Here is an 11,221-nt window from a genome sequence, read left to right as displayed (position 1 = left end):
TGTCCCCCCCAGCCCATGGAGGGGAGCGGGGCAGCAGATGCCCACCTGCAGCCCGGGGAAGGACTCGCCTCGGAGAAGTTGGTGGAGGACTGTCTGCCGTGGGAGGGACGCCCTGGTCAAGCAGGGGATGAGTGCGGAGTCCTCCTCCCCTGAGGAGGAAGGTGCAGCAGGGACAAGGTGTGGGGAGCTGACCCCAACCCCCATCCCCATCCACCTTCCTGGGGTTGAAGCTGGAAGGAGGGAAGGCTGAGGGGAAGGTGTTCTAAGGTTTGGTTTTACTTCCTAATAGCCTTGTTTTGTTTTGATTGGTAGTAAATTAAATTGATTTTGTTTCTTCCCCAAGTTGAGCCTGTCTTTTGCCCACGAGCATAAGTGGTGAGTGATCCCTCCCTGTCCTTGTCTCGACCTGTGAGCGTTTCTTTACATTTTCTCCTCATCCCAGCAGGGTCGGGGAAAGGAGTGAGCAAGTGGCTGCGTGGTGCTTTGTTACTGGCTGGGCTTAAAGCAGGACAACGACAGAAGTGTTTAAAGGCTCAAGAGCAGCCCCTCAGTGTGAGATGGGGTCTAGAAAGGGATACAAGAAGTCGGGATGGGTCAGTCAGGAAGACATTACACAACATTGAAAAGACCCTAATTTTACTGCACACCATGGTCCATGAACAGCTCCAACCTCTGAAGCAATCCAGAACTGGGTGGGGTGGGGTGGGGGGTGTTTAATGCTCCAGAATTCCTTTTGCTGAAGGGTTGTACATTTTGTTCTGTACCTGTTAATCTGAACTAGAGCAGTCTTACTGAACCATCCCCCCACCTGAATATGAAATGTGTACTTCTGAGAGAGCGTTCCTATTACAATTACATGCTCTGCAGCAAAAGATACATGAAGTAGCGATATGATTTTAATAATCTTACATATAACTATTTTAGTTTGCAGAAAAGTACTATACTGATACTCCTCAGAAAATGTTTCAAAAATAGTGCTATATATTTATCTTCAGAGAGATAATTATCTGGGCTTTTTTACTGCTTCACAATGGTTATTTCTTTAAATATTTCAATCAATTTCTATTTTACAAAATAGAAGAAAGTTAATTGCACTATAATTTAAACAAAAATGTCTCTAGGCACTGTTTCTGTGCCCCTTCTCTTGAGAGAAATCTTTAAAGTCCCAAGAAATACTCATTTGCTACAACTATCTGTAATTAAAATATAAAACCAGCTAAAAATACCCCATATCCACAAAAACAAGGAAGCATTGAATTTCAGACACTGAACAGCATGGATGAGTAGAAGAAAATATGGTATACATTTTTAATTTATTCTCAGTAAATCTCATGTGCTTTGTAGAAGTGTTAAAATGGATTAGTAGTATATTAAATTATTCTTTGAAAATATTCAGTAACAAATATTCAAATTCTTTCTGCTCCTATAAAAATAAAACTACAAAAATATCACAAAACTTGTTGTTTCTGGTGTCAACAATTATTATACTAAAAAATTATCCCCAAAAAAACCTAAACAGAAAGATAACATAATTGCACTTTCCATGTTTAGCCAAAAATTTTTCCTTATACCCCTAAAAACATTAAGAGTAGGAAAGTAGGTAGATAGGTAGGAAAAACATAGACAATTTTTGTGATAAAGGATTTATTCCTCAGAAAACACTGTATATATACATATGTGTATATGAATCATCCCTAACAATATAGGGTTATTATTTTTTCCAGCCTTAGCTGGACATCATCTCTTCAGTAGTTCAGATTAACAAGTGGGAGTTCATGGCGTTATGTTTGAGGGTGACATATCTAGGACATTTTTGAAAACCATGGTATTACCAGCACTGTAGGCATATGTTAAGCGCTAAGAAGGTTGAACTTTCTCATTTCAGGGATAGCACAGGTCATAAATCTGCCTAGACAAATAACAAAAAGTAAGATATTTCTCTGGATATGTACACTAATTCTTGTTGTCTTTCTCCCGTCACAGAATATAGAAATATTTGATCACAAAAGACAAAAGATGCAACTCTAGTTTCATGTAATCTGGCAGCAAAACTTCTCTTGACTGTATTTGGGCTGGTGTCTGTGACAAATATAATAAATTAATGTATAATATTTATTACAAAGATTATACTGCAGCTGTGTCAAGTACATTAAAATATAGCCACAATACACTTTCTGTTTCTTGGTCTTAGTTTAGGTTTTAGATGCATTCTGAAATCTTAAACTGTACTTGTTATTTTCCTCACTGTAGCAGCAGATGTCTTTCAGATATCTTGCAGCCTACTGCATCCATAGTCCTGAGTAAATAGCCTTGGTTTCCAATGCAATTTCAGGGGAAGGTCAGTTGCCTTGAAACAGAAGAAACAAAGGCCAGTCTTTTTACCCAAAGAGTAATCTGCTGTGGACAAATACCTGTAAACACAAGAAAACCCTAACTGTGGTTAAAAAAACAGGTTAGATCAGGTTAAAAAATAAATATGTAAGCAAACTGGACACCCGTAAGTCTGTGGGCTGGGCAGGATGCACCCACGAGGGCTGAGGGAGCTGGCTGATGTTATTTCATGGCCACTTTCAATAAGCTTTGAATGATCGTGGTGAATGGGAGAGGTTCCTAATAAATCAAGGCTCAAGGATATTATATGAGCTTTGAGATGCCTAAAAAATGCCTGTATTGGCTTATCCAGTGTGCTTTCCTAATATACTTAATACATGAGATCTTGTTTATGTTATCATTCTGGGTCGGGTTTTTTTATGCAAGCTGAAATGGGATATCTTACTTTAACTTGTTGCTCAATACCCTCAGATCCTGAAAGTAAGTGTGGATTTCATAAAGCCATGCAAATTTATACAAGCTAAGACAATAGCCCATTGGCACTAAACCCCTGCTTTCCTCACGTTTCCATATCCTGCTGAGTGAAGAAGGTTAACTTGTCATTGTTTGGATCATTAACTTTTTGGAGAGAGATTTTTTGAATGCTCTCATACATAAATTTACATGGCAAGACGAACTTCTTAACTCCATAACTAGACATTTCAGAATCTCTGAAGGATAGCATTTGGAAATCAGCATTTTGATTAGCAGAATGTACTTTCTAAATGGCACTGGAATACTGTTACTGAGGTACAGGGATGATGGATGCAGGAGATAAATAGAGAAGGAAAAGTTCCCTTTGTTGTCTTCATGAAAATGTTTGCATTCCCCGAAGACAAATTTGTTTAACATACGGTGAGTGGCAATTTGAAAAGATGGTTAACAGGCTACAAATAATTTGCTTTTTTTTTTTTACTTATTTTTGAAAGACAAGTGTAATGAAGAGAAGAAGAAGGTCCTACTACATCTATTTTGTTTGTATTCAAATAATGTTATAGAAACTCAATGCAGCTTCATACTGTTGTAAATTTTCCACAGGTATCTGGCATTTCACCTACTTTATCCCACTGTTGTATGCTGTCTTGTAAACTGTAACAGTGTTATGCATCTGCATCTACACACACCAGCTTTTGACTACAATTAAAATTGGCATGAAGAAGCATTCTGAGATGAAATCTTCTAATTGACAGACTGAGACACTAGCCAAAGGGGTATACATTTGGGTAATCCCTGGGCTGAAACACTGCTGGTCTGTCAGCCTCTGAAATTATTGGCAATCTCCTAGCCCGTATCTAGCAGCTGAGAGGAAGCTGTGCCAACCGGTGGCAGGCTTCAATAGGTTTTGAAAAGCCATCAGTGTAATTGTCATCTTTAACACCGAAAAGTGCTTAGATGCCATTGTGATAAGTGTGACAGAAACTGTGTAAATAGAAAAGAGCCAGCAGAGTCTTGGAAAAGGCATTCTGCGTTTACTATCCCCCACTGCTTTTGAACTGCCTGCAAACAGGCAGTTGAAAACAACAGACAAGTAACACTTCCCATCAAGTCCAAAGCATTATGAGAATGACCTCTGTGAATTGGTCTGATTCCTCCTGCTACGCTGCATGGTGTAACAGGGAGGAGGCCAAGAGGTGGCAGAAGTCCCCCGTATCCGACAGCTGCAGGGTGGGACTCTCTCCCTGTTCCTGACACTGGGAAAGCCAAGAAGCGAAAGGGACAGATAAACTTTATTGGAGTTTTGGTGCTATTGGTATCTTCCTTTATTCTAGGCAGGACAAAGAAACCCTCATATTCTCAATGTTTTAGGTACGTCAGTACAAAGTCCTTCAAACTAACACAGAAGTATTATGCTATTCAAGTCATGCTGCATAGTGTGAGGCTAAGTTTTTTTAGGTTTTTTTTTTAAAAACAAAAGAATGAACAAACCAACCAGACACCTCTGTGGCTTTTTCATTGTACCAAAACGGTTGCGTGTTGATAGATTGAAGATAATTGCTTAACCATCACCCAAAAGCCTATAAGTGATGAGGCACGATATTAAAAAAAGTCTGGGTAATAATGAACTCATTTCATTGTTCAGTGCCATAGTACTAAACAGCATAAATACAAAAGAGAACTGTGTGAAAGGTTTACTGTGGCAAAGTATCTGGAACAAGTTGTCCTTGTGTATTAACTATTTATTTAAAACAGCCAAACTGGAAACACAGGAAAGAGGACTAATTCTGAGTTGTTGATAAAGTAATTGCTTTCCTGCTTTTTCCAAATGATATAACACACACACACACATACTTGTACACACACAGAGGAGCACTATTATCTGTCAAATATACAGAATTATGCATAATGCTTGTCAGTCTCGCTCACCCTAGTGCTTTACATGCAGAGAGGCAAACTCAGTCACGTTGCATGGGATGTCATTTTAGGGATAATATTGTTACTTTTTTGCTTGGTTTATGGTGTGGGGATTTTTTCAAGCTAAGAGATGATATTTCATTTACTGTGTATAACATGATGGTCAGCACAAGCATGTTAAATGCAATTGAATTAAGAATTTTTAAAATCTTTTTAAAGTGGCACCTGCAGGTCACTGAAAATAAAAGTTCAGGGGAATTTTATATTATTCTCCTTAGTGCACATTTCAACTAAGGATGATGGGCCCATATCTGTCTGTATGTACCCAGTCCCCATTCAAATGTTGCACATCTGTTGCAAACCTAACCTTGAAAAGCATTTGAATCTCCTGCATGCCATTTCCTGAGGTACGTGCCGCTCTGCTCCCAGGCAAGCTCAGCATTTGTATCTCAGGCTCAGGAAGGGATTTGTTCTTACATGTGGGTCCACTCACCTCTGCCGAATCTGGCTCTACCCAAACTGCAGCAGGAATTAACACGTCCTTTTGCAGAGATCTGTTCAAAGACCCATGGTTTAATGGAAGAGGCCAGTGTTTAAAGTCTGTTCAGCCCAACTGGAGAGCTGTGCTGAATTTGCTGCTCAGGCAGTTCCAATAACCTCTAGAAAAGTGTCATAAACATCAAGGCAAAGGGACCTAACCAGCTGGAAAAAAGAGTCCTCGGATTGAAATTAGGCATTTCCATGAAGCTATGTCAGACATTCCTTGGAGCAGAATGAGAATGAGGCACAGGTGATCCCCATCCTTGAGGTGAGACTCCTCTGTCTGAGGAACAACTGGGCTGTGTCTGCGTGCGCCCTGCTCCACCGTGCCTCTTGCCGGCGCCTTGCTCCCCACAGCCCTGCGTGACAGCCTGCCAGCATGCCGGCATCCTTCAGGTGACGGCACAGCTTGACAACCTGCCCGTGAGTTGGGGCTGGCAAGCACCGTCTTCCCGTGGAGCCAGGGAAGTCCAACTGGCGTTTGAGCCTGGAGGAGGATCCCCCAGGTGTTAAATCTGCACACGGTCTTTGTACATACTTGTCTTTAAGCAGCTGAATGCGCTGAAGCGATCCTCAGATCAGAAACTGGGCTTTTCTTTTCCTAACCTGCAAATTAGGGGGGCAAACTGGGAGGGTGCTGGTTATTATTTAAGAAAAATAACAAAGAAAAGCACATTTTCTTGTTAGCTTCCTGTACAGGAGTCTGTCTTCATTAAAATACCTAGTAAATTACTTAAAATTTCACATTATTAAAATAAAATTGAAAAAAAAAAAAAGTGTGCCTTTTTAGAGTATTTTCTGCTCTGCTAAGAGAAGGATGAATAATGAGCATTTGAAGCACAGGCATGACTTTAGCACAGGGCATACCCTGAACTGTTACTAAGATTGCAGATAACAGCAGGGTCTTTGTAGCTCTGTTTGGTAAGAAGTGTGAAGCTTTTCCTTTGTACACATAATGTTCTGCCATGTATTTACACAATAAATGGAGATGAATCAATGCATTATTAAAATGTCTTATTCATAAAATAACAATTCAGAAGCACCTGCTTACACATCTTCTTTTAGTAAATACGATGAACTTCTTGGTTACTTGTGGAGATATAGCACATGCAAAATAGTACCAGTGGTGTTCCCATATTTTAGTGACTTACATAAAAGGATATAATTTGTTGATGCATGACACTGAAATTATTCTAATGCAGACCCAAGTAAATATGTTCCTTTCTGAGTTTCTCTAAGATTATAGTTACTTTATACTTCATGCAGATAAGTCTAATGAGGTTCACTATTTTAGTAACATCTTTTTCTAATTGCAGAAGTAATTGCCATCAACCACTCAGTGTAGATTGGTCATTTGGTGTATATTTGGTGAAAAAAAAATGTCTATGCTACTGAATATGAAAATGGTGGTTTCTGTTTGTATTCACTTATAAGGCGTACCTGAAATGTTTACTGTTTGTATTGAACAAAGAAAATAGCTGGAGATTAAATTAACCACAGGAAAAGACTTTTATAAAAATAATCCCACAACTTGCACCACGCTACTTCTGTCCAGTCTTGACTGCTTTTGGTTCACTGCTCTTGGTCAAGTTAAACACCACTGTTTTGTCATGGAACACATTCGGTGGAAAGGCAGAGAGCGAGTCTAATGTTTGAAATTTTAATTCAACACTAGCGGTACAAGAAGAATGATCACCTATATGCTCAGAGCAAGTCTAAATGTGTGCTGTAGCTAGTGTAACCTGCACACAGAAAACCCAGATGTTTTTGTGGCAGGTAAAGATTCACTAATAGAATATAGTCCAAGCTACATTAGTTTTAAAGATTTTCTGACCTCACTATACTGCTTTTTTCTCCAAAGGTAGTTGTTCTTAACTTAGATATTTCTCAACAGTGCAGACGAGCTCTGATCTTCTATTGAAAATTCCATAGAATTATATGGACAATATTTGCTGCTAAAAATCTGAAAATCTCAAAAAGTGCCACAGAAAGGATGTAATTTTTCAGTGCATTTTATCATATTTGTCTACCACATTTTTTTCCCTATTTATTAACTTTTCTTAGACTTTCTATAATGGAGGATTGAGTGCTTTCCCTCATGTGATTCTTTTAAGGAAAAAATCCCCAAGTATAATTAAAATATTAATATAAAACAATAATAATAATATTGCTCTTATTGCTCTTCTGGGATGCTCCAAATGCTTCTCATCCCTTCAAAAGGAGATCTAAACTTCCTCCATTTCTTTAGTAGAAATCTGCCACCAAATATATATGAGGGAATACCTTAATACCCTATAGTATTATAAATCTAGAATGATACTTGGCTTTCCACAGTTCTATTAATACCTAGTATTTCATTTGGAATTATAAGGTAAAAACACTGAAAATGCATATAAATGCACTTGAGTGGTTAATATTGTTCATGGGTGAAGTCCTCAGGTTTATGAGGAGTACAAAAGAGTAAATTATTTTAGAAGGATTCTGAAGATTAAGTCTTCAATAAGAAAGTTTTTTAAAAAATCACTTTGAAAGCATAAAATGTGATCTTCATTTGGAAGCCTTAATTCCTTGGACATTTCACTGGTTTTCCACATTTGAAAAGTACCTCTGTAATGTCTTCAAAAGTCTTCAGAATTCTTGTTCCATCCCTAAATTAATTGCTGAATTTTTGTTCTGGTGAAATTCTTACTAACATCAGTCTTTTGAGTCACTCAAGAAAGCCTTTGCCTGTTCACAGTTGTCTTCACTAGACTCTACCAGTAGCACAATGAATCATGTGTCCTTGTGTGTCCTGAATGGTGGAATAAACTTACTTTCTTCACAAACAAAAGAAAGGTGTATCACAAATGGATAAAATACTCTGGATTAGAAAGGTCAGTGATGTCCTCTGAATTCCTAATACCTAAAACCTGCTTGCTTTCCATTTTCTCATATACTGTAACATGTATAGTATAAACATCATCTTGAAAGAGTGTATCAAACTACCTGTGTCCAAGGAGTGTAGAGGACTGGTTCAGCTGGTTTTGTAATTTTTTTCAGTTAGATGCTTTTGAGCAGTGGCTATTAAGGATTTCTCTTTGTAAGATGTGCCTTTAAGTAAATAAATGGCTGAATTAAACATATGTTGAAGATCCAGACTTTATTCAAGTGTACTCTCAGAGTGATCCTAAGCAATATTTCCCTTTGCAAATTGAAAGAAAATCCTAAGGGAAAAAAAATATCTATAATAATTACATAATCAGAAAGTATGCAAAACAGCATAAGCAAGAAAAAAAAGATTAAGCCTTTCCTGGGATTCCACTTATTTTGTAAACCCTGCTGAGTTTCATGCTGGGTAGAAAGAGATGGGTAAAGTAACCTAGAAGAGTCAGATGATTCAATATGGCTTAGTATTTAATGAAGACAAAAATAAAACAAATAAATATGAAAAGAAAATTAGAACATCAGTTTTCTGTGAGCAATAAATTGCAATGTTTTTTTGAAGTATAAACTCAGAAAAGAAAAAATAGGAAATAACAAGAGCATCTAGATTAATAAGAACAGTCATAAACCAAGATGATTATAGTATCTCAAAAATTGGTTTCTGGCACTTTCTTCCCTTTATATGTTAGAATAAAAACCTGTAATTTTTTTGCCAATAGACTAGAAAACAACAATTTTCAGACATTTGACACTAGACTGCTTGATAAAAAGAACAAAACCATTCTGAATGAGGATGAGAAGTTACATGACTGCATTTTATAATGTTAGGGTCATTCCGTGAACATATGTATGTACCATATATAATTGTGTAAAAAAAAAATTACTGTGCAGACAGAATACTGTTAAAGTCTTCTTGTTATTACTGTTATTATTGTTTTCCAAAGGAACTGATGAAAAGTTACTATATTATGCAAAATGCTTTGACTAAATCTCTGTTGAATATTGACCTATGCTGGATCTTTTTTTTTTTTTCCCCAATACAATGAAATCAGACATTCCGAATACCAATGGACCTTGTTAATGAGCAGCTTTCTTCTAATCTTTGTAGTAATTAGGGGCTATGGCCCTCACTTCAGGAAAACTAGAAACATGTAATTAACTTTGTTAAAGTGGAAATTCATAATGAAATTAAGTAAATGAATATGAGTTCTGTTAAATCATAAGATTGCTGAATCTCTTGTGCTAGGCTTCATCTGCACTGTAAAGTATATCTGTTCTGAAGTTATCAAATCTGATTTCACCCACATGTCATGACTCCATATCAGCTGAGGGGCTGAGTATGTATCATTCCTACATTTCTTTGTTATTAATTCAATTCCCACACAAATAAAACATAGTTTGGACAACTTGTGATGATCTATCCATTTTCTGATGAGTGAGTGAAGAACGTGGGCTTTCTTGTGGTATGTGCCACATAGAGTAGTATAGTTACAGCTGTAGAAATTCAAACAGGCAAATCACATGGAAAGAAGAATCTGCTCGATCTTTTGGGGGGTAACAAACTGTTGCAAACATAATTTAATTTGAACTGGTTTGTTTCCTGTCTGGTGGTTCAGGAAGATGGTCATGTGGACAATAAGTCATCTTGTAGTTTTCTTATTACCCCCATTCAGATTGCTTTGCTCTGTGTCTTTGCTTTGTTATCCTATGGTGAGTACGTATTGGCTACCTTTATCACATAGGTAAGAATTAATCTCCCTTAAATATAGTTGCCCCAAATTTTATTGTGATGAAGACCATAGTGAGTTGCTGCATTGAATAAATATATTATTCTGTATTTGCATCATTCAGGATGAAAGAGACTTCTATAAAAAAAGTTAGAAAATAGACCAGTTTAAATGCATAGGGTACTTTGAAAAGAAATCAGTCAAAATACTTAGTTTAGAGCTTTTCTAAGTTTTTGAGTGCTCCGTTTGATAGAAGTAAAGAGTTTATTTGTTCAATTAACATACTTTTTATGAACACCTAATGGTCCTGAGAAATTCATAGAGTGTTTGCTGAGACTTTGGCAAGAACAGTATGTTTGGGAAAGGGTGGTGAGGAGGGAAGGTGAGAAGGACAGACTGCTGTCCTACCTTTCACACATACAGTCCCAGGGTCTCAGATGTCTGCAGGAGAGTGAAGAAGGTTTTCAAATACCTTGTACAACAGGAGAAAGTCACCTGCAGCTACTGTATCAAAAGTCACTTGATAAGTTTAGAGAAAGTCTGGTTAACTTTTAAGTCTTCATAGGATGAACACTTTACTTCAGCCAGCCTTGGGGATCTCTCGCATGATAGGGTTTCCCTTTGTCAGAGCTGTGATGATCTGAGGAATTTCCCAGGTGCTAGTGTGGGAAAATCCCTACATTTTTATCCAGTAATGAAAGGAGCATCATATGAAGTGGTAAGCATATTCCAAAACTGAATCTTTATGGGGAAAACTGACTTTGTCTCAGGTTCAGCTGGAGAGCCATTAACTTCAAATTACCAAACGTTGTCTAAAATGTTTAGAAGACAATGTCTTTTAGCTACAAGATACTGTTTCAGCACTCTGAATGGAAGGTAGGGAGACAAGAGCCTTTTATTAGTTAAAAAATTACATGTTATTATCTTAAATTTTTGCTGTCACAATGTAGATTTTAAAGAAGGTGTGCAATGCACCTAAGAGGTTACTTTGCAAATATCAGCATAGCATAAAAATGCAGGAACTTCAGCACAAGCACTTTAAAGAATTTGTCTAAGGTCACCTAACAAGCCAGGCAGATCCAGAACTGAAAATCAAATCTGCTTACAAACCTGTGTTTCCTTTTCTAAGGGAAAAGATTTTCTTCTGATGCCCTTTCCTAGTAAAGTAATATAGTCCTCATTAATTTTAAATAAAAGATAAAAGCTCTATGTCCCTTCACACTGTGGTACAAAAGAAAACACTAATAAAATACAATCTAGAAAGGGAACATAACATTAGAAGTAATGCTTCAGCCACAGGGCCTTCCTTG

This window comes from Buteo buteo, chromosome 3 (assembly GCF_964188355.1).
Source record: "Buteo buteo chromosome 3, bButBut1.hap1.1, whole genome shotgun sequence".
Taxonomy (NCBI): Eukaryota; Metazoa; Chordata; class Aves; order Accipitriformes; family Accipitridae; genus Buteo; species Buteo buteo.
This window is presented reverse-complemented; position numbering follows the sequence as displayed.